The 23,616-nt window shown below is 39.7% G+C and overlaps 2 protein-coding genes across 2 annotated transcripts in view; one reads left to right on the top strand and one right to left on the bottom strand.

The window, feature by feature from the left end:
* The window catches only part of LOC135697532 (uncharacterized), a 336,829-nt gene that overhangs the window by 176,855 nt on the left and 136,358 nt on the right, over positions 1-23,616 (bottom strand). The window contains exon 3 of the mRNA XM_065217290.1: positions 12,072-12,166. The gene's annotated coding sequence lies outside the window, so the exon portion shown is untranslated. The remainder of the gene's footprint in view (positions 1-12,071; positions 12,167-23,616) is intronic.
* LOC135697540 (uncharacterized) overlaps positions 1-23,616 on the top strand; it is a 110,779-nt gene that overhangs the window by 25,096 nt on the left and 62,067 nt on the right. The window lies entirely within an intron of this gene.

The raw sequence follows: 23,616 nt of genomic DNA, 5'->3' as shown, positions 1-23,616 counted from the left end.
GCCCAATCCAACACTTGACAGATTGTGACGAGATTTTGATCATGTAAACATTACACTTCCAACTAGTTTTTTTTCCATTATCAAAATGAATGAAGAGACACATGAAAACTATTTTCATTGTAGGTTTATGTTAGTAACCAAGAGGTGGCAGAATCACTTTAAAAGATATCTTTTATTTGAATCAAAAATGGACTTAAATTGCACATGCAAAAAGTTATTAAATTTCTGATACTTGTAGAGATTCCATCCAACAACACATCCGTTTGTCCACACTATCTCAGTCGTATTCCGATGTATACATTTATACCCATTGACTTTTTATAATAACAGTGTGGTTATCGGATTTCAAAATTTAAATTCTCGGTTGTCTAACACAGTTTTCCCGGTTTAACACAAATAGCTAAATATGGTAAAACACCCCAAGCAGCATCACAAGTTTTAAACATCTATGGTTTAAAACATTTTACAAGCCTAAATCATGGTGTGCAAGAGCATAATAAAACCTAAATTGTTGTTAGGGATATAGATTATAATCTTTTCGAATGCAGTCTTTAGTTGCGAGAATAAAATGCGTTGTTTTCAAAGGAATTCAAAAGAGAAATGCAAGGGAATTGCAAGGAGAAATCAGTGACAAATTTCAAACAAGTCCTTAAAGGAATTTAAACGAATTTCTGGGAGGATGATTTGCGAATGCTCAGCTGAATTTCAAGGGAATTTACTGAACAAAATCCTGAAAATTCCTAAATAGTTTAGATTTTCAAGACAATCCTGAAATAAACTCCAAGGAAATAATTTAGAACTTAAAAAAATGATGTATTTCAAAGCGGGAGCTTTTAAAGATAATTATGGATATTAATATGAGGGTATTTTGCAAGAGTTATTTAGAATACTAAGATAATTGATGTATGAATTCTAAGAGCTTCATAGAGGCGTTTCTAAAGTCGTATGCAGAGAATTTCTAAGGCTGATATGGGGAAAACATTCAAGGGCATGCCAGGGAGAATCATCAGATTATTCAGGGGAACCCTGAAAGCAACTCTGATGACATCTTGGGATGATTCTAATATAATTCTTGAGTAAAGTGTCGTACGAAGAGTCTGGAACAGGCTTGGAAATGCACATTACAGCTAAAATGCTTCTATTCGAAATTATGAAACTATAATATTATAATAATAATTTGTATATGTTAGATTCAAGAAGAGGAGATAAAGACATAAAACCTGTAAATTTTGCTTTCAGAGGGTCACAATTAGTTATTTTAGCTGTAATCAGTGCTGCAAAATCTCGACAGTACACGATGATATTGACAATTCTGCTTTGGTCACTCATTTGAGCTAACAGTCATAGTCAAGGCAAACCATGTCAATTGTCAATGACAATGGTGTCAGTGACGAACATGTGCAGATTTGTTTATTAGCTAAATTTGTAACGAAATTAAATGACTTGAGCAAAATAATTACATGGATCCATTTTATTGAACAAGTATCTACGTCCTGAGCTACTTGGATAAAAATAATGTGACACAGAATGTACTAAATTACACTTTTTGTTATCAGGTGAATCTTTGTCATTGACGAAAAAATGAATGAGATTTTGACGAAGGTTTTTTTGAGGATCAAGTCTGTCAGTGACTATGTGACGAACAATTTTGTCAATATCGCGCGAAAGTCTGTCAATGACAATGACAAATCTCAGCACTGGCTGTAATGAGTAATCGCGATGAGTGAGTACTATTCATAGTAGCTAATAGCTTATTCTGACACTCTGTAAGCGAAATTGACAGGTTTTATGTGTCATACACAAACTTTACCTCCTCTTCCTGCATCTTTCATATAAAAAATATTATTATAACATCTCATAGTTTCAAAGAGCAGCATTCTAGCTGTAATGAACATGTTCAAGTCTGGTCGGAAGTCTTGTGGTAATCTAAAAATAATTTACATAGATAATTAAAAAAAAGATAGTTCGGGTACAGAAATTCAAGATACAGGATTTGGTAAATAGCATTATAAAATTCTGAACCTTCAAACAGTTGCTGAAATTTCATGCTTTCAAAATAATTATGTTCTCGGTCAAAAGGGAAAGTCTGTCTCGCATGGCGCGAATCGGATCCCTTTATATGTTTAATCGGTAAAACCACCTCAGGACCTCGAATAAATTATGAGTCTCCAATGTGAATTGTGTTTCATAAAACCTTTTCGAAAATTATGGTTGTTTGAAAAAACTTATTTCGATCTTGAAGATCGGTTATAAACCTTAATTCAAAGAACAAAATGCAGTACAATAAAAATTAGGGAATAGTTAAATGGATTGATTTTTTAGTCACATTAGTGGAGCGACGGGCATGCTTTTAGAATAAGCTTCTTATAGTAACTTCTAAAGAAGCTTTTTAACACTCCTATCACGGTGGGTAAAATACTTCATGCGGACTTCGAAGCCTCCGAAAAACGTGTAACGGCAAGTTTACGTAGACATAGCTTAGTAATTTCTTGATGAATTTCTAAAATGTTTGTACCACTAGAATTCCTACGATCTGTAGATTATAGCTGTTGTAAATATGTTTAACATCGGCCAGTATTTTTAAAGCCGAAAAAAGTAATCACACGTGTCACGCATCAGGTCGATTCCCCAAGGCATCAATCATGCGGATCTAGGATTTTTCAAATCTACTGGAGTGGATATGATTCAGGTATTGAGATATTCTTCAGTTTGTTTGTCACCGAACACAAAATATCGCTTGGAGATAACATGCCCACTTTGATCGATTCGATGTTTGGCTGGATGGTATGTGTACCACATGGCATTACCAATTACCTAAAGCGATAACTCAAGACAACTGCAATCTGTCAGTCTCGAATCGACAGGTTGGCGAAAGATAGCAACTTATGTCAACAGTACGTGGCCTCCATGGAAGAGTATCAACAATTACAACACATGGAGGAGGTTAAAGAAAATTACAGGCAACGATATCAAGCGGGATCAGTGTTCACTCGGCTGTCGACAGAAGCAGACCACTCTCAATGTGTGTCACGCGATCGTCTGTTTACTCGGCAGCAACCATTGTGTGGTCCTCCTTATTGTTTTTCATCAGCATTTCTTTCAGTCGATGCGTCGTCGACTTTGGAAAGCTTCCGTTTCGTGATGAATGTGTGAGTGCTGACCACGTTTTGCGTCCATTGCTGCAATGTAAGCGCTCTGACCCCCGGTGGCGAATCTGCCATACAATGAAATCACTGGAAGCGGCTCCCAGTGGAGGAGGGTTATTGGATAGCGGAAGATAATTTTTTTATTGTGTTGTACCTTTTGACTATAGTTATAAGATGTATTGTATAGTGAACAAGAATCCTCGGCTCTGTAAAGTTAATTCAGTTGAGCCTTATTAAATAAATTAATATACAAAAAATATCAAGCGGTGTTACCTATCAAACCTACCATCCTGCGGTGAAGGAATCGTCTACGAAAACCAAGGTGCGAGTCACATTCGATGCTTACGATCAAAACCTACGAACTATGCACGGTCACCTACAAAACTAAACCGGCACCATTTATAGCTACTAGAACCTTGAAACAGCTAATAATCGTTGAAGATCACCGATTTCACGCCGATTGCCAGAGGATACCTACATATATAATGTTATAATAGGGTCCGATGACATTGAAAGGGCATCGAGGCTAAAAGCGGATTTGCAGGGAATGATGGAAGCAGGAGGTTTTCATCTACGGAAATGGTCATCGAATTGTTCGAAGATTTTGATAGGGGTTCCACAGGAAAACTTATCCATTTCCCAAAACTAAGGGAATTAACTTAGACTCAAATTCATCGGTGACCACGTTAGGTTTGGATTGGATTCCCGGAACGGATAAGTTGAAATTTAAGCTCCAAATCCCCAAGCTGGTTCCTACTGAACAACTCACGAAACGAAGGATTCTCTCGATTATCGCTACACTGTTTGACGCAACCGGGCTGATTGGAGCTGTTATCGTTGAAGCCAAATTTTTTAATGCAACGCTTGTGGACGATGCAAAACGGTGAAAAACTAGATTGGGATGATCCGGTTCCTTCGAAGGTTAGTGAGAATTGGTGGCAATTTTATCAACAACTACCACGATTGCACTGCTCTTCTGACGCTTCTTTGAAGGCCTACGGAACCTGTTTACACCTTCGGAGCCAGTTATCGTCAGGAAATACCCTTGTTCGATTCCTGGCGTCACGATCAAAGGTCGCACCTTTGAAAACACAATCCCTTCCAAGGTTTGAACTTTGTGGCGCTCTTCTAGCAACTCAACTCTGCCGAAAGATGAGAAAGGCGGTTCGCATCGACGCTCAGGTCTACCTTTGGACAGCCTCTACGTGCGTATTACGTTGGATCAATGCTATTCCTGCTACATGGATGGTCTTTGTGGCCAGCAGGGTGTCCAAAATTCAAGGTTTGTCGGAAGGATGTCATTGGGGCCATGTAAGAGGAATCGAAAATCACGCGGATTAAATCCAGACAGCATCATAAACAGTCACATGTGGTGAAGCGTTTATCGGTTTTGAAAGAGGCTTAAGATCTATAATTTTGATTAATGAGCACAAATGTTCATAATTAGCCAAAATTCAGTCATGGTTCTTATTATGTGGATTATGGAAACAACTGAACGGTCTTCCTGACCGTTCCTAAGATCCTGATCATCCGTAAAAGTGGTCAATCCACGAAACTGATCCTAGAGATCAGCGGTATTTTATTAGAACATTAGGAACTGTGATATATGAAATAATTTCGGGTCGTGTCATAAATATGGACCAAGATTGCAATGGAAAGATCTAAAACTTCCGCAAAAGTGGTAAATACATGAAACTGGTCCTAGAACTTTCGAAAACACCTATTATTTTGAGGTCGTAACATAAACGTGGGCTTGGATTGCAATAGGAACGTCCTCTGGAAGATCTGGAACATCCGTAAAAATGTTTAGTCTATGAAACTGATCCTAGAGATCCGTGGATTTTTCATGAACACATGGCCCGGATGGCCCTGGCACCGTCCTCTGTAAGATCTGGAACACCCGTAAAAGAGGTCAGTCCATGAAGGTCCTCATTGAGCTCAGTAGTTTTTTTTCAAAAACATTAGGAACTGTGATATAAGAATGAATTTGGGGCCGTGAAATAAATATGGTCCTGGATAGTCCTTCAAAAGATCCGGAATATCCGTAAATGTGGTTAACATATGAATCTAATCTTAGAACTCCAGATTTGTTCGAAAACACATTAAACTGTGATATAACATAGAATTTGGGGTCGTGACATAAACATGAGTACGGATGGCCATGGGACTGTTCTCCGGAAGATTTTCCGTAAAAGTGGTTAATCCATGAAACTGATTTTAGAGCTCCGTGGTTTATTTTCGATAACACATGTAACTCTGATATAAGAAAGAATTTGGAGTTGTGACATAAACATTGACCTGGATGGCCATGGACCGTTTAATTTCTAAATAATTCTGACTAGGATTCCAAGATATTTAGGAGATAATTCATCATATGGAATCCTAAGATTAATTCCAACAAAATTCTGGGGAGAAACAAGGATGTTCTGAATTGAATTTCTCAGACATTCTTAGAGTAATTCCATGAAAGTTGTGTAATAAATCTTCAGAGAGAATTCCAAGGTGATTCTGAGGAGAATTTTACGGGATCGTGAGGAGGATAGCAAGTTGCATTTTGGCATACTGTACGGAGTGACCATGTCCTTGATTTTTGCTCATTGTGATTACAAATTTTAATAAAAGATGAATCTTTAATAACGTCTGTGTCATAAAGCTAACTCAGAATTTAATTCCAGGGTTTGCTAGGTTCACTGCCCACCCTGTTAAAATACTGGAATTTGATTGATACTTCAGCATGAATTTCGAAGATCACGACAACTACGCTTCCATTGTGTGTTACATTCGCGTTAACATTGTGTCCGCTAAAAGTTATTTTTAATTCGTTTGACTGTAGTTTTTAATCGTTTTTTCAACGTTGACGTATTATCTGGACCTGCTTTCATCGCTAAATTGTGGAGTTGATTTGTCATTTCTTTTATTTAACGTCGGTCTCTGTTCCGCAATCTAGTGCCAATCACCGACGGACATCGATTGCCATCCATTGATGGGAATCGAATGTGCAGGAAGGCAGCTTCCACACCTGCGTAGGATATCGCACCCATTCAACAACAACACACATGGGCCGGGACCAACGGCTTTACTTCCCTTCCGAAGGAAGACGTGACCAGAGATTTTTATGCCTCAGAAAAATCCCACCGACCTCGGCTGGGATTGAACCCAGACCCATTGGGGAGTTAGTTAGAAAGCAGTCACGCTTACCACTACACCACCGGCGCCGGTTTGGAGTTGATTTGTGAATTTGCTGTTTTGGACGATTCCGAAGGATTTAATTTTCAACCACATTTCTGTATTCGGGCTAACGCTATCATTTGTTGCTGTTCACTGAGTTTTGTTTTGTTCGCTGTAAGGATGGAGAAAAAACAATGCGGAGAATGCCAGTTGGAAATCAACGAAATCGAGCCGTTGCGCTGCGGCTTTTGTGAGGTTTTCTTCCACATCAGCATGCAATGTTGTGGTTTCAACCTCAGTTGTGCGAGCAAAGACCTATTCTCGCAAGGCAAGGCTGTATTCGTTTGTTCAAATTGCCGGGATAAAATGAATGGCAGAAGTGTGAAACAGTATTTTACTGATGAGCTCGCACACGACACGACTCCGTCACCTGATGGCTTACCGGCTCAGGTTCAACAACTGTTCAACTTGGTGGAATCGCTGAGTGATAATGTTGACAAGTGCATTTCCATGGATATTCCTGCTGAGCGACCATCGAATCGATCAAGGAAGGGAAATGCCTGGCCCAGACTTGGTGTTAAACGTCGTCGTGGTAATGAAGGTGGACCGATTGGCACTTCTTCTGTGCGTGGGACCAATGCAATTGATCTCAGTGACTTGTTTGTACCGTGTCTAACACCACCGATCTCCCCTCCAAAGTTCTGGCTCTACCTGTCCGGATTACACCCGTTAATAACTGCTGAGGACATTCAAAAAATTACTTCTCGCTGCTTGGATCTAACAACACCTGCTGACGTCGTGCGTCTCATTCCCAAGGAAGTGGATATGACGAAGCTGACTTTCATGTCCTTCAAAGTTGGCTTGGATCCATCGCTGAAAGAACTAGCTCTCGACGCTTCTACGTGGCCTGATGGGATATTATTCCGTGAATTCACCGACTACTCAAAAAACCAGTCTGGATCCAACGGCAATCCACTGACAAATACTTAAGGCTCTATCATGTGGACGGTGGAAACCCTAGGGTTAGCACCATTATCAATAATCATACTTTGCGACATTCTGTGGACGGTGGAAACCCTAGGGTTTCCACCAGAGGTGAGTATCTGTACCATTCACCAAATATTTCCATGTTGCAGAACACGACCCGTGACGCTAGTCGTTTATGGGTTTATTACCAAAACGTACGTGGACTGCGCACCAAGATCGACGACTTTTACTGCAACGTCCTGGAGTGCAATTTTGACGTCATCATTTTAATCGAGACGGGGCTTAACGAGGCTATCAATTCGACGTAGCTTTTCGGAAGCAACTACAATGTGTACCGATGTGACCGAAGCCATATAAACAGCAGCAAATCTCGTTTCGGAGGGGTTCTAATTGCCGTACATCATCGTTTCATCAGTAGCAGTGTCGTTGCAACGAGCGGAGAAACGATAGAACAAGTGTGTGTATCGACGAGGATTGGATCCAAGCGACTATTGCTGCGTGCAATTTACGTTCCTCCAGACAAGAGCAAGGATCATAGCGTTTTGAATGGGCATATTGAATCGATCCAAGAGCTTTGTAACAGTGGCTCTGACAGCGATTGCTTGCTGGTATGCGGTGACTACAATCAACCTGGGATATCCTGGAGTTGGGCTGATGGCGAGATTCGATCTGTGAACTCTGTTCCTTTACCAGTTGCTAGCTCATTCTTGATTGATGGCATGGATTTCCACAACCTGCATCAGAGAAATCTCGAGCGCAACCACTTAGGACGCATCCTGGATTTGTTCTTTTGCCATACGGACTTTCCTGTGGAAATCTCGAGATCTGTTTCACCACTTTTGCCAGTTGATCTTCATCATCCGCCACTAGTCGTCTGCTTACCATCTCTAGTTGATGACGGTGCACTGCTGCTGAATGCGAGTGATGAGCTTGCGTTAGACTATAGCAAGATTGATTTCGATGTTCTAATGGACTTCCTTTCCGTCACTGACTGGGATCTTCTTTTCGATGGACTGAATGCTGATGAAATGGCTGAAACGTTGTGTGCTGTGCTAAATAATTGGATGGATACAAACGTACCGATTCGTCGGCCTGCTGTTTTTCCTGCGTGGAGCACCGCTTTGCTACGAAAACTAAAACGAAAAAGAAATGCTTCGCAACGTAGACTTCGGCGATACCGTTCCCTGGCAAATAAGCGTAGTTTTCACTTGGCGTGTAACGAGTACCGTAATCTAAACTCTTCGCTCTACAAATCGTACGTTTTACGAGTGCAAACTAATTTAAGGCGAAACCCCAAGAGCTTTTGGAGCTATGTAAACTCGAAGAGGAAAAATTCAACAATGCCTGCAAGCGTTTTTTCAATGACGTTGAATCGTCGATAGGCGGGGAGAAATTTGAGCTTTTTGCTGCTCATTTTTCGTCGGTTTTTGCCGCAGAATCCATCACCTCGACTGAACTTGTCTCGGCTGTTTCGGATGTGCCTTCAAACCTTGTTGACATAAACACTTTTGAAATAACGCCCGTTATGGTAACTAATGCCGCCAAGAAAATGAAATGTACCTGCTCGCCTGGACCAGATGGCATTCCTTCTGCAGTGTATTGTCGTACCATTGGAGCGCTTGTTGAACCGCTTTGCAGAATCTTCAACAAATTTTTTGTAGAGTCGAAATTTCCTGCAATCTGGAAAGAGTCATTTATGGTTCCGGTACACAAGAAAGGAGGTAAACGTGACGTTAAAAACTACAGAGGAATTACTAATCTCTCTGCAGCATCAAAACTGTTTGAGATAATTGTGAGTGGTTTCATTCTTGAGCACACCAAATGCTATATCTCTAGTGACCAACATGGCTTCATGCCTGGACGATCGGTTACCACAAATCTGCTAGATTTTACCACGACATGTTTTGAGCAACTGGAAAATGGGGCACAAATAGACGTCATCTACACTGATCTAAAAGCAGCGTTTGATACGATCAACCATGACATTATGTTGGCAAAGCTATCCAAACTCGGTGCGTCGGACCGTTTGACTTCGTGGTTGTGCTCCTACTTGACTGATAGGTCTCTGCGAGTGAAACTCGATTCCAGTACTTCCTCGTATTTCACGAACTCGTCAGGTGTACCACAGGGTAGCAATCTTGGCCCGTTGCTGTTTGTGTTGTACATCAATGACGCACTTCTTCTACTTTGAGATGGCTGTAAGCTTGCGTATGCCGATGACCTAAAGCTGTACTTCGTGGTGCGGACTGCTGAGGATTGCATTCGTCTTCAATCGGTATTGGATCTGTTCGTTGATTGGTGTCGTCGGAATAAGCTTACCCTCAGCATTACTAAATGTATGGTAATGTCGTATTACCGCATCAGGCAGCCGATTGTTTTTGACTATGCCATCAACGGCGTGGTTCTTCAAAGAACCGACCAGTTCAGTGATCTTGGTGTTCTACTGGACCATAAGTTGACGTTCAACCTCCACCGCTCTGCTCTGATCACAAAGGCGAATCGCCAGCTAGGTTTTGTGTCGAAAATATCGAAGGACTTCATTGACCCACACTGCCTGAAAGCTCTCTATTGCTCACTTGTGCGACCAATCCTGGAAAATGCCTCCTTGGTCTGGTTTCCTCATCAGTTGACCTGGAGCTTGAGGATCGATAATGTTCAGCGCAAGTTTATCAGGATAGCATTACGTAATCTACCATGGCGTGATCCGCAAAATCTCCCGCCGTATTTTGATCGCTGCAATCTGCTGAGCTTGGATACTCTGGAATGCCGACGGAAAAATCAGCAAGCAGTTTTTGTTGCCAAGCTATTGAATGGTGAGGTCGACTGCTCGAGGCTTCTCTCGCTGTTGGATATCCGAGTACCACCGAGAACATTACGAAGTGGTACCCTTCTCCAACCGCGGTACCATCGAACGGCGTTCGGTTACAACGAACCACTAACAACTATGATGCGTACGTTTACGGCTGTCGAAGAATTATTCGAATTTGGGGAATCTTCATCTCGCTTTTTGGCATGGATTAGAAACACTTGAATTGTTTTAGCTTTAAGGTTGTTTCATGTAGACAATAGTCCGATGAACAAAATTAAATAATAATAATAATAATAATAATAATAATCAATTAACAACCTTTTTTATTGCTGGGTACTCAATTTTAATCCTGATCCAAAATTCCTCAAAATGTGGTATCTGAAAACCTGCGAGCCATCTAAAAACAATCCGAAACTCGCCAGTGGGTTGCTACCCATAGATTGAGAAACGCTGGACCAATCAATTGCACATTGAAGTCCAACCGCTGTCCAAAGGCTGTGTGCAGCTCAATCTACGTTATACGGATACGGATTTTCACTCGAATCATATCCGTTATAGCGTACGATTTGTGCTCTTGGTCACAATAAAGCAAACCAGGCAGAACTGAAGGGTTCTACCTGTAGAAATGGTACTTGAGTTTCTCATTGTTGCAGTAGGTACCTTTGGATTAATTGGTGAGCACGTGACGTGTTGGCACTTAACGGAGAAGAGCTGTACTCGATTTAGACGAATGGTTACAACAGGTGCTAAGTATTAAATTGTCGGTTGCCGTAACCGCGACGGTACCGAATGTTTAACTCGTTGTGTTGTTGTTGTTCATTCCAGTTAACTTTGCTTTTGCCTGTTAATTTACTTTTTGATACCGCATAAAATAGCAACTAGCATTGAGGTTTTTTTTTTATTATTATTTGCGTTGTGTATGCCAAGTACACCTCTAAATTACAAAGGGGTGTATCGAATGCGACGACAAAATTGATAATCAAATTAGGAGCCAGCATCTACAGTAATCCTTCATATTTTCTTAAGCAATAATTTTCTGTTGAATATTATTTACTCATTAGCGCCTCATGAAATGAGTAAATAACCATAACTTAGTCAAAAAATTCCATGGAATATTCAACGGTCTTTCGTCGTCAATTAGTTCGAGAAATTCATTGCCGCTGTTAACGGAGCGCGGGGCCTCCCTTGGCTCAGTCGGTAAAGGCGCAGCTACAAAGCAAGACCATGATGGAGGTGGCTGGGTTCGATTCCCGGTTCGGTCTAGGAATTTTTCGGGTTGAAAAATTTCTCGACTTCCCTGGGCATAGAAGTATGATTGGACTTGCCACACAATTATACCAATGCAAAAATGGTACAGGCATCGAAAGCTCTCAATTAATAACTGTGGAAGTGTATCTAGAACACTAAGTTGAGAGCACGCAATAAGCTAATATGCGATATGCAATAAGCTTGAAATGCGAAGAAGAAGAAGAAGAAGTTAACGGAGCGTTTTCACACATTAAATATCCAGAAAGTCACAACATTGCTGCCATATTTACACATTAAGTTCCAATTTCATGAGAAAATCAATGTCCTCCATTAAAAGCATCGCTCAGAGTGATTTACAACGTCCGATTGTGCGAATTTTATCGAAATCGGATGGTCTGCACTAGTCAACGATACTTTCACCGTAAACCAGCGTGGAGCAGGACTCATCCTGAATCGCTTGTTTTTAATTGCTTTCGCAGTTTTACGGCTTCGCATATTTAATTGGACAGTTTTACGTTCGATTTTAGGGTCCTGTTTTGGTGTAGTCAATCGACCATCGCATTGCTCGCTACTGGGTGAACGCAAAATGAGAAGAAGAATGTTTTAACAACTTCCGTTGATGGTCCCACAGAGCAGAGATAGAAAACAAGCAGCTGTCAAAGTGACAATTCACCGTCAAATGTGTAAATAGCGAAAACTAATTGATTTCTCACCTTCCGCCTTCGTCGAGACGTGTGTGTGTTTGCGACCTTCACAATTCGACACACCAGTGATGAGTTCCGTCTAACTGAAACCGAAATTGTCCAATCTGTAAGTAAAAGTGAAGAAGAAAGAGAAACGGTCGTAATGAGAGAATGCTCGTTAATTTCCATTTATCTTTTTATTTCTGTTGGGCACATGATGGAACAAAAGCAAAAGTGACCGCCGACCACTGTCCGGATAAATTGTCGTCTAAGCAGCATGCAGCCCAGCTGCCCATCCGCCCCTGGCAACCGGGTGTTTGGCGAGTTTTCCGCTCAATGATGAAACTAAACGAGCTGTAGGTACAGAAATTGGTGAAAGCTAATAAAATTGATTTGCCCCAAACGTCGTCGCCTACTTCTTGTGCCGAGTTGTTTTTTTTTCGGTGGGGATCCGCGCAATCGAAGAAGGCGCCATCCAAGGAAACAGACAGAAAAAACACGGACGACTAAAACAACGACGCAAATGGGAGAAAAAGGAAGCCCCATCGGTCGATGGAGCGGAGAAATGCTGACTGTCATTGCTAATTTTGCGGCCTATTCGAGCAATTTGCAAGTTGAGCAGTGACACATGGGTGCGCAGCGAGAAGATGAAAAAACTAGTCACCAAAGGGGGTTTGCTATGGGCTTCTTGCGATGATTGCTTGGGACGTACTGGGGGTGTAGACAATTACGAATTTCCATACTTATCGCATTATTTCCGGGTGAAGGCACTGACTATTTGGCTTCTTACTGGAATATAAGCGAGTACAGACTGTACAGCAGGGTTGCCAGATGGGGTTTGAAAAAAAAAAATCTTCAACGAGATCGAACAAATATCAAGCTGAACAACCCAACAAACAATTCAAAGTCACAAATAGGCATACACATTAAATAAATGCTGTATAACAGTGTACAATGCTGAATAAAACAGGATGTCGAATAACGTGCTGAAAAAAGCTCTTTGAGATCGATAGATGCGCCTTTATTTCGCCGTTTTCTCTGATATGATTAACTTACTTATTAAATGCTTTATAAACGTTGACTGTCTTCCTGATTCAGAACCAGAAGTTTGATCTAATAACAAACTGAATAAATGTTATTTGCACATGCATTATCGCTTTAATTCGACTGTTTTCAATTGATTTAATAACATGCTAAATATAACAAAATAACAAAAGTTTATCCACGCCCCTACCAATTTACATTTTTTTTTGTTTTTCTGGTGAAAATCAGTTTAATTTTATGAGTGTTCTTCCATGATTTATCAATTTATGTTTATTTATCACATTGCCATTTAAAATACGGCGTTTATATCTTTTCTTGAGATTTCATGTGATAAATTATGTAAAATTGTAAAAAATTACGCAAAAAAAGATTATCCACCCCCAAACGGATACTATGATTTAAGTGTGTTTTACAGAGTTTTAGTGTGTATTCTGCAACTTTATCAAATGTAAACATTGTGTCTATCTGTCATTTAGTGCTCTTGAAGTTTTCGTGCTCAAAATTTCAGTTTTGTGTTCAAAATTGGAAGTTATTTGTTTCAAAATGCCCAAAAAAGACCAAATTTAGATCAGTATCCGAAGATTGACTATTGAACATCACAAAACTGCCAAAAGCTACCGTGATATCGCCGATATTGTCCAGCTTCACGAAGATACGGTCGCTAGAATTGTGCAGATGTACAAAAAGCGTGGTTCTATCTCACCAGCCAAGCGATCGGGGTGTCCTTCAAAGACAAATGGCTGAATTGACAGAGTTATCGTGAAGAATGCGGAGCTCGACCGGGGAATATCAGCTCCGAAAATTGCGAAACAGATTGAAAGCGAGTTTTCTATTCAACTGACATCACAATCCGTACGAAATCGTCTTCAAAAGAAAAGTCTTAAGGGCAGAGTAGCTCTTAAGAAGCCATGGTTGTCCGCAATATATTTCAAAAAAAGATTGAAGTGGGCCCAGGACCACATTTCATGGACCAAAATGTTATGATATCTGATGGTATGGTCTGATGGTATCAATGGTGCATTATTTTCGTCTCGTCTGACCAGATCACCTTATTCCAGTCATCACAGTCATCACTAAAGAATCATTCCCACAGGACCTTGAAGGAGCTAGAGTTGCGATCGGGAGTGCTGATAGGTATTTACTTTCAAGCAAGCTTTTTTGATTATTGAGTTGCCCATATGATAAATTCTTGGATAACTCAGATGACAAGGCAAGCGGCTGGTGATCAGAAGGTACATGGTTCGAATCCCATGGAACGACATGTTTAAGTATTTAATCAATTTTCTAATATTTGTGTGGTGCGAGCCACGTCAGAAATAATAAATGCAATACACTTAAGAAACACACCCTTCCCTGTCCCCGTCTCTCTTATTTTCGGGTTAATTTTCCCACAGTTAATTATTTTTTCGTTATTAATTATTAATTCGTTTAATAAATGTATACTAATGTCTAATGAAACATTCCTTCACATGAGAATCAAGCGTATACAGAAGCATCACGGTTTTAAGGAAGCAGTAATGTCTAATAAACGCTGAATAATAAAGAAAAAAAAAAAATAACCTATAAACTCTATTACAACTCAAAGCTACTCGACATACCTTATACAAAACCAAGTAGTTCAAAGTTGTGGTTGAATAAACTCTCCAGATTTGTGTGAACAAAGCCTGAACACAAGTTATTATTTAAAATAGTACAGGTACTATTAAGCATGCAGTTGAATAAAGTGGCCAACAAGTCGTTTCTTCAATAGACGATTGTTTGTTGGGAATGCATTAGGTCCAGATGGCGAACATCCTCCCTACTTGTTAGTTAGTTAGTTTTCTTTATTAGAGAAACTTTCAGCCCTTCGCTAGCTCGCCTCTGGAATATACTCCCTACTTTAATGCTCTTTAAAATGGTTTAATGGTTTAAAAATTAACAAGATTTTGAAAATTTCACAACTTCCTGAGTCTCCAAAGTTACAGAAAGTTATCCGTGTCCTGAAATTTAACTAGGTTTTTGATCTTTTGGATCTTGAAACCTTTTCAAAGTTTCTAAAATTAATAAAAAAAAGGCTTATGAACGTTATTAGATTAGAATTTAGACAGATACAAATTGGACTTTGAAATACATTGTTAGAAATTTAAATGAATTAAGATCACGAAGAGATTTTGGACTAAAATAAATTTTTAAACTGTGGGAATCGAAAAAAAAGGTTTTATTTTTCTCATTCTATAACATCTAAGATAATTCAGATGCTGGATTTTGATAACCACCCATGATGAGTTCTACATTTGAATACAACCTAAAAATTATTGGAAAAAATTCAGAATTCATTTGTAACTTTATAAAATAATTTCGATGAGAATTTCTTGACTATATAAAATATTCAAGGAATAAATCTAAAGGAATACTGAGGAGCATTCAAATGTCGTTATGAGAAGAGTTTCAAGAAAGTCTTAGTATTGCTTCCAAGGTAGTTCTGAGTAAATAGCGAGGAGAGAATCAAATGAATAATTTTAAGGGGAATTCTAGGTGAGCAGTGAACTGGGGAATTAGGAAAACAAGGAAAATGCTGGAAATCCGCAATCACCAGGAAAACAACCAGACATTAGCAGTTTATTTTGATGATAAATTTGAAATTAATGTAATTCGTCCTCACTCCGAAAAAAAAAATAAGATACGGGCCCTTGAAATGTTTTCAAAGCCCTTAGACTGGTCTGGTGTTACAGGATTTTATCACTTGGAAGAATAAGGAGCATTTAAAATAAATTCTAGCGACAACGCCAAGGTATTTCATGATTAACGAAAAGAGTTTTGACCAGAACTCCAATCCCAAGCAACCGAAAGTTTCGCATTCCACGATAAAATCTACTTTCATGTTCCATAAAGTTCCATCAGAACATTCTGGCTGCTTTAGAAGCCAAAGAAAGTATACGAGGAACTTCACGCTTTAAAAAGTACCGATGCGTACTCTTAGCAACTTGAAGTTAATAAAATAACCCCTAAGCGCTACTTAGGAACATCAGGCAAGACTGAAAACAAAGTTCGCTTCGGAACTTCTTAGCAACTTTGAAGTTTCTAAAAAGTTCCGTCGAAGCCCACATGTAACAATCCGCACAAGTGTTTATTTGTAACAGTATTTCATATAGGTAAATATTGAAGGACCAGTGGCACAGTGGGTTTCGTGTGATAGAATGGTAACATGGTAGATTCACATCGTCGTGATTGTGCGCTGCTAAAATTGTCGATTTTTTATCACACGGGCTATCGTTATTATTTTTTTTCCGTTCGGTATACATGTAATATTGTACTGGTTGTTAGTGGAAAGTGCAGTTCGTTGCGATAATCATCTAATTAGAGCATATTTTGTGTTGTGAAAACAGTGAAAAAGTTATCCAATCAGACATATTGTCAAGCATTGGGCGATCTTGAGAATCCAATTCCTCTTTGCGTATTAGAGCATCTCCACCGCTGTTTCTAAATCACTTTTGGAAACTGAGTCAGCATGACTTTCGCCTGTGACCAATGCGCTAAACAAGTTAAAGGCGATCAAGAATCCGTCTCCTGCATGGCTTTTTTGCGACAGGATGATTCACCTAAAGTGCGGGTGCAGTTTCGAACGCCTTTGGATACGGTTGTGTTTTAAGTTTGTTCTCTGTTTTGTGCGTGCGTTCGCTCTCATAGTTTTCGGCTGCAATTGCCGGATTATCGCTGGCGCTCTACCTCCCGGACGTTTATACGTGTGTGATTGGTAGTTTTCTCGCTTTCCGGGAAGTTTTAGAATAGAGAAAGAAAAGGTGATTCAACATGTTTGCAAGCATCAGAAAAGATGTCGCGATCTGCGTTGTTTGATTTTCTTCCGGACCAGAAATTAGTGGCATCGCGAGTGATAATTTTTAATTTCAGTTTATTTACGCGCTGCAAGGTGCGTGTAAGAGCTCGGCATATTCGGTGTTGATGTTGGCTCGCTTGTAACTTTTTTGGTTGTGTTTTCGAAAGTAATTGATCGAAAGTGTACCAAAAGTGCTTCTGAACGTGTTTCGCAGTTGGGAGTGGTGAAGTTCGTAAATTCACGGTTTATGTTCAGTGAAAATTCCGTACCACAAAATTGCTCACCTTGCACTCTTTTTTTTTTTGCCGTTCGACAACGACGGACATGCGAGAGAAAATAAGCATCGGGAATGTGCTCCCGGATGTATTGATTTGGTGAGTACGTTCCAGTTGAAGATTGTTCTTATACATATCTAGATTGCATTTTCTAGGGGACGTCCGGAGAGCTGACAGCGGGCAGACGAGTTGGTCGCCGGTAAGGGCCAGTAAGTGCTGCCAGCAGATGAATCAAGAGGTATTCGAAACAAAATTGGTAAGAAATGTCCATTCAAATCGATTTAATACAGTTGAACAAATTTCAAAACTATATACGTGCCAGATTTGGAAATAATATTTTTTGAATCTGGAAGTGTGTTTATGATACCATTATCCATTTGATAAAGGTAGAGTGAACATGCGGGGCTTATTGTAAGTAAAAGTGACCTCGGAGTGGTCGTGAATTACCAGGCATTCTGAAATGGGTCACTGGAGCTGCAATAGAGCTAACACCTTCTAACTCCCGGACTAAACCTGCTTTAATTTAAGGGTAATAAAAAGCAGTTTTCTTCCATAATAACACTGCCGGACAGTGGGGGTTAGATTGTACACACACACACACACACACAGTGGCACAGTGGGTTTCGTGTTCAAGTCAGTCAGTCGACACTAAAATCTCCAACAGCAGCTCACTTTAATATACAGTCAAGATTTCTATAGTACGGTTATCAGGGACCGAACAATAGGAACCGGCATTAACGAATACACGTAGCATATGGGATTAGAGCTAATTGGGACCAAACATTGATTGTACGGCAATTTGAAGAGATAACTTCCTGATGTCTTTGAAGAAGTTGTTAAGCAGATAGTTGACCACCTTTATGAAACCGTCAGTTTCCGGTTGGATACATCCTGTGGAAGATCGTAAAAGTGGTCAATTCATGAAACTGATCGTACAGCTCCGCAGTTTTCAAGAAGCCACTAATAGACTTCTCATCAGAATGAATTTGGAGTTATGTTAGGAATGTAGACTCTGGTGACTACGGGATCGTCCACCGGAAGATCCGGAACATCCCGAGAAGTGGTCAATTCATGAAACTGATCCTAGAGCTCCAAGGTTTTTTTTTTTCTAAACCACTCATAGACGTCTTATTACAATTAATTTGGAGTTTCGACAGAAATTTGAACTCTGGGGACTACAGGATGTCCTACTGGAAGATCCAGAACATCTGTAAAAGTGGTCAATTCATGTAACTGATCCTAGAGCTCCGCGAATTTTTCGAAGCCAGTCATAGACGTTTTATCAGAATTAATTCACAATTGCGACCAGAATAGACCCTGGTGAGCACGGGATGGTCCACTGGAAGATCCGGAACATCGGTAAAAGTGGTCAATTCATGATACTGATCCTAGAGCTCCACGTTTTTTTCGAAATCATTAATTGACATCTTATCAATATGAATTCGGGGTTGTGATCAGAAAATTGTGATCCTAGAGCTCTTCTGATCGTTCAAAATCACTCATAGATGTCAGAATAAAATGGAAGTTGTGACCGAAAAATGGACCCTTGGGACCACGAGATGGTTCACCATTAAGATCCGGAACATCCATAAAATTGTTCAGTTCTTGAAACTGAGCTTGGAGGTCCGCTTTTTTCAAAACCGCTCATTGGCGTCTTATCAGAATGAATTTGGAGCTATGACCTGAAAATTTACCCTGGTGACCAGTTCACAATGGTCTTAAAGCCGTATTTATTTAGGAAGACACAAATATTTGCGCCCAAACCATCACTTTTAGGTATTGTTTGAGATAGACCAATTGTTTAAAAAAGATAAAGAACTATCAATTTGAAGCAATTTTGATGAAGACATCACATTTCTATCTCTTATGGTTGATTAGTTATGATTTGCTTAAACAAGCAGGTTAGGATGGCCCAAGAACTTAAAATATATTTTTATACGTTCATTTCTCGTAGAAATTTTCTGTTAAATAATTTTGGAACTTTATATGACGCATATTTTTGCTTCAGCAACTAAGTTGATATTTCCTTTGTTTGCAAAGTTATGGTAAGTTTTTGCTTAAAAAAAAGTGACTTATCTTAAATTACATTAAATACATTAAACAAAAAATGCTTTCACAGTTTTTCACCAAAAATGAAGAAAAACACGACCTTTCAAATGGAAACAAAAATTTTAAAAACGGTTTGCTCCATATTGGGATATTGACAATTAAAAAAAAAACATTTTTTTTTTCGAAAAAGAACTCCATTAACTTTCTAATTAAAAAAAGATATCAACCTGGTTGCTCAGTCAAAAATATGTGTCATCATAACTTCTAAATGTGTTCAAAACACCGTTTTTTACGAGAAATGAACGTATGAAAAGATGTTCAACGAAATCTGTTACTTTAGGGGCCACCCTAGCATGCTTGTTTAAAAAAATATGATTATTCATGAACCAAAAGAGATAGAAATTTGGTGTCTTTAGCAAAGTTGAATTTATTGTTCTACAAGTTTTTAGAACATTGCATTGGTCTACCTCAAATAATGAGAATGAATCCGCAATATAGAAATCTTGACTGTATTTCAGATGGCGTAGCGGTGCGTGCTGGGGTTTTTACGAAGAAGGACTGAGTTCTAATCTGCAAACAGCTCTAATACTAAAACTAATACACTAAAACATTTTTACATGATCATAAATTACACTAGCTTTAGACACAATTTTAATTAAATTGCGAATCTATATATATAAAAATGAATTTCTGTCTGTCTGTCTGTCTGTCTGTCTGTCTGTCTGTCTGTCTGACCCTTATAGACTCGGAAACTACTGAACCGATTGGCGTGAAAATTTGTATACAGGGGTTTTTGGGGCCGTGGAAGGTTCTTATGATGGTTCGAGACCCCTCCCCCTTCTGTAAGGGGGGACTCCCATACAAATGAAACAGAAATTTCTGCATAACTCGAGAACTAATCAAGCAAATGGAACCAAATTAGGCATGTGGGGGCGAGTGTGAGGGTATAAGGAGATAATCATAGGGGGTAGCCCCTTAGATAATAGGGAGGGGGGGGGCTACGTACAATATAGCATGCTTTTTTTAAAATTGGCGCATAAACTCAAGCTAATATTGAATCCCGAGCAAGACCGGGCACACTCAGCTAGTTAAATATAAAAATTGGTGTAGAGGACAAACACTATTGTTGGCTTATTTTCTAAAAGTGCCGTTCAAGTTCCACCAGAAGCTGCTTAGGATGCTATTCAATTGTGGTACCGGAACATTCAAGTTCTTCTAACGACTTAAAAATGAGGCTGCTTATATTGATAGACCACTATAACAACCTTTTATCAGAACTTCTGTTATCTTGGTAAAACATTTCAAGTTAGAGCTTCACATGAAATTTAATGAGAGATTTGAGTAGATTTGTTTTTTAACGGAATTTCTGAACGGTTGTGAGATACCCGCCGAGTTTTGAAGAACCATGAAGTTTTATTTGTTGCATGGGATAAGGGAGTAGGCTGTGCGTGTGTTCGAACCTGACGTCTTTTTTTCCGTGGAGTTTTTTATATCTTTAAACGGTTGCTGATCTGGCCATAACCAGGCCCAGGAGACAATTTCTAGTTCCTCATTCTATGTCCCTATTATTTGCCGCTGATAAGCTGTTCCGAAGCCAAGTAGACTATTTGCCACGAAAAGGCTTGCCATTGCACATCAAAAATCGACTACATACCCGAACATTTGTTTATCTCAAATCGAAGGAAGACATTCCACGCAACTGCCATAAACCGGACTAGTTCATGTTGATCTTTGTCAATCTTCGTCTACAATTTGGACTTCTACATCAACACATTTCAGGCAGCCTTCAGGTTCAATTGGCTAAACTTGGTGAGTTCGTTCCATTTTGTAAACTTTTATCTTTTCAAACCAGTAACGTCGGGAGATCACCTTTTTGTGGTGCGTTACTGGTGTAAGATCTACCACCAAACCCTAGTCGTGACAACTTCAAACTAGGGAATCAGGATTTCCCCCAGTAGTTGACCTTAAATGCTGCGCAGTAGGCCTGGCCGTTTTGATATGTGTGACGCATCTTCGATCATATATCAAATATACAAGAAAAATTATGTAGGTATATATGTATCATTTTCCAGGATGCTTTCAAGAACTGGCTGTGTTGGTGTTAGATTAGATTGAGCTGAATTCCTGGACGGTTGTGAAATTCCGATTAGCAAATTCCAGGTTTCTCCCGATTTTTACCAGGTGTTTTGGTAATTTTCTCGGTTGTACGAAACAAAGGGTTTTCCAATAGAGATTTCCTAACTTTGACAATTCATTGCGGCCATATTGTTAAAGCTACAAGTGTAAAATTGTTTAATCAAAGTAAGTGTTCTTTGCGACTATTCGCAATGTGGTGAACAAATTCGAAAAACTGGTTCGGCGAACACTCAACAACCACCCGTACGTCAACGGAACGCAAGGTCTGCCATAGAATATCACCGAAAGTGTGCAGGAGAACCCTCGGCAGTCGATTCCTGGGCCTCTCGCAGGCTTCAATTTGGCGAATTCTGCGTCGAGACTTGGGTCTGCACCCATACAAGGGCCCATGCATTAATTATGTCACGCTAAATCGAGGAGAAATTTATCCCCTCCCCCCTATCGTTACGTTTTTCCTATACCTAATGAATTGCAATGCAAAACATCTTAGACCCCCTCCCCACCCTAGAGCGTGACATAATATATGCATCAACCCCAAGATCCAATTGATCCAGAAGCTCAAGCTTAACGATCATAGACAGTTGGAAACAGACCTCGATTTTCCCGGAAAATCTTTTTTTCTGCGCCACTTTCTGGATGAACGGGTATGTGAATAAGCAGAATTGTCGAATGTGGGACAAGGCCGATCCACACGAGGTTCACCAAGTGGCAATGAATCCCCAGAAAGTCACTGTATGGTGTGCGTTTTGGGCCGGAGGCGTCATCGGTCCGTACTTCTTCGAAAACGACGCTGGCGAGGCCATCACTGTCAACGGCGCTACAGGTCGATGATTACCGATTTCTTCTGGTCTTAAGTAGACGATATGGATGTGAACGATGTGTGGTTCCAACAGGACGGTGCGGTATTGGGGCATGGTTATTTTGCGCGGAGGCGATGTCAACTGGCCACCAAGACCGCTTGACTGTTCTTGTGGAGTTATGTTAAGTCGCAGGCCTATGCCAATAAGCCGCAAACCACCGATGCCCTCAAAGTCAACATTACCCTTGCCATCATCAAGATTCAGCACGATTTGCCACCAAGCCAAGCCGAGGCGGCCATTTGAACGATGTCATATTCCATACATTCCAAGATAGGAAACACTTAATGCAAAACCCTTTATTAAAATTAAGCTTAACAGCGAATTAAGAATACGATTGACCTGATGAGATCACTAGGTCAAATGGTTTCTGCTTTGAGGTATTCAAAATTTGTCTTTGAAAATCCGCTCAATACTTTAAAAGGATTTTAGTTGATTGTTCTCATGCATTTCCTTTCACAGAGTTCTTTTCAGAATTTTTCTAAAGTAAATTTGAGAGGGTGAATCTATATAAGATGCAGGAAAAAATACTTTACTGTGGCGCGAAAAAAGATTTAGGTTAGGTTTGATTTTCTTTATTAGGGAAGCTTTTAGCCTGATGCTGGTTCGCCTCCGAAAGAAGATTTATTATTTCCCGAAAAAGATGGAAAGCGATACGAGTAGATGGATTACATGAGAGAAAAGATTGTGGATTTATTCGGTAGTTTCACATTTTTAGGCCATCAACAATTTTAGTGAAGTTTCATGGAATACGGAGAGGTAAAATCTTAAATTTGTCTAATAGAATTTCAATGGAATTCAAAAGAGAATTGCATGAGAATTTTGAAAATTTTTTTTTAAAAGAAATCCTGCGCAAAAATCATATGTAATTCAAGGAATTTTAACACTCCGAATACGATACCTCCGGTAAAATGTATAACGGCAAATTGGCAATGTTTTAAAACTCACTGTTCAGCAATTTATCGACAGATTCTAAATCTATTGATACCGAATAAATCTTTAAAGTATGTAGTTTCAAATGGCGCCAATAGATGTGATATTAGTCAATAAATGAACATGTTTCAATTACCATTTTCAAGAAGCTGTTTGAAATGTTATGTCAACCTATTACCAACTTCAATTGTGTACACCAAAATATCTCTCAAAAGACTTCACAAAATATTAAATGTATACGGAAACAAAATGTCTTCAAAGGAATTCTAATGTCTTAAAAAATGAAGACATGTCTACAAATCTGGCATCCCTGCCGTGCAGAGACGTTGCTCACTGTGCGATTTTGCTGTGTCAATTCGACTAACCGTTTCCGCTCGAGGACTCCAACCGAGATTGGCAGGAAAGAATCCGGTTGATATCGGTCAAATAGTGCTTTTGTCGGCTCTGCTGGTGGAGAAAAATAAGCA

This window comes from Ochlerotatus camptorhynchus, unplaced genomic scaffold (assembly GCF_037179485.1).
Source record: "Ochlerotatus camptorhynchus isolate MF236.1 unplaced genomic scaffold, CSIRO-AGI_Acam_v1.1 ptg000071l, whole genome shotgun sequence".
Classification (NCBI taxonomy): Eukaryota; Metazoa; Arthropoda; class Insecta; order Diptera; family Culicidae; genus Ochlerotatus; species Ochlerotatus camptorhynchus.
This window is presented reverse-complemented; position numbering and strand designations above follow the sequence as displayed.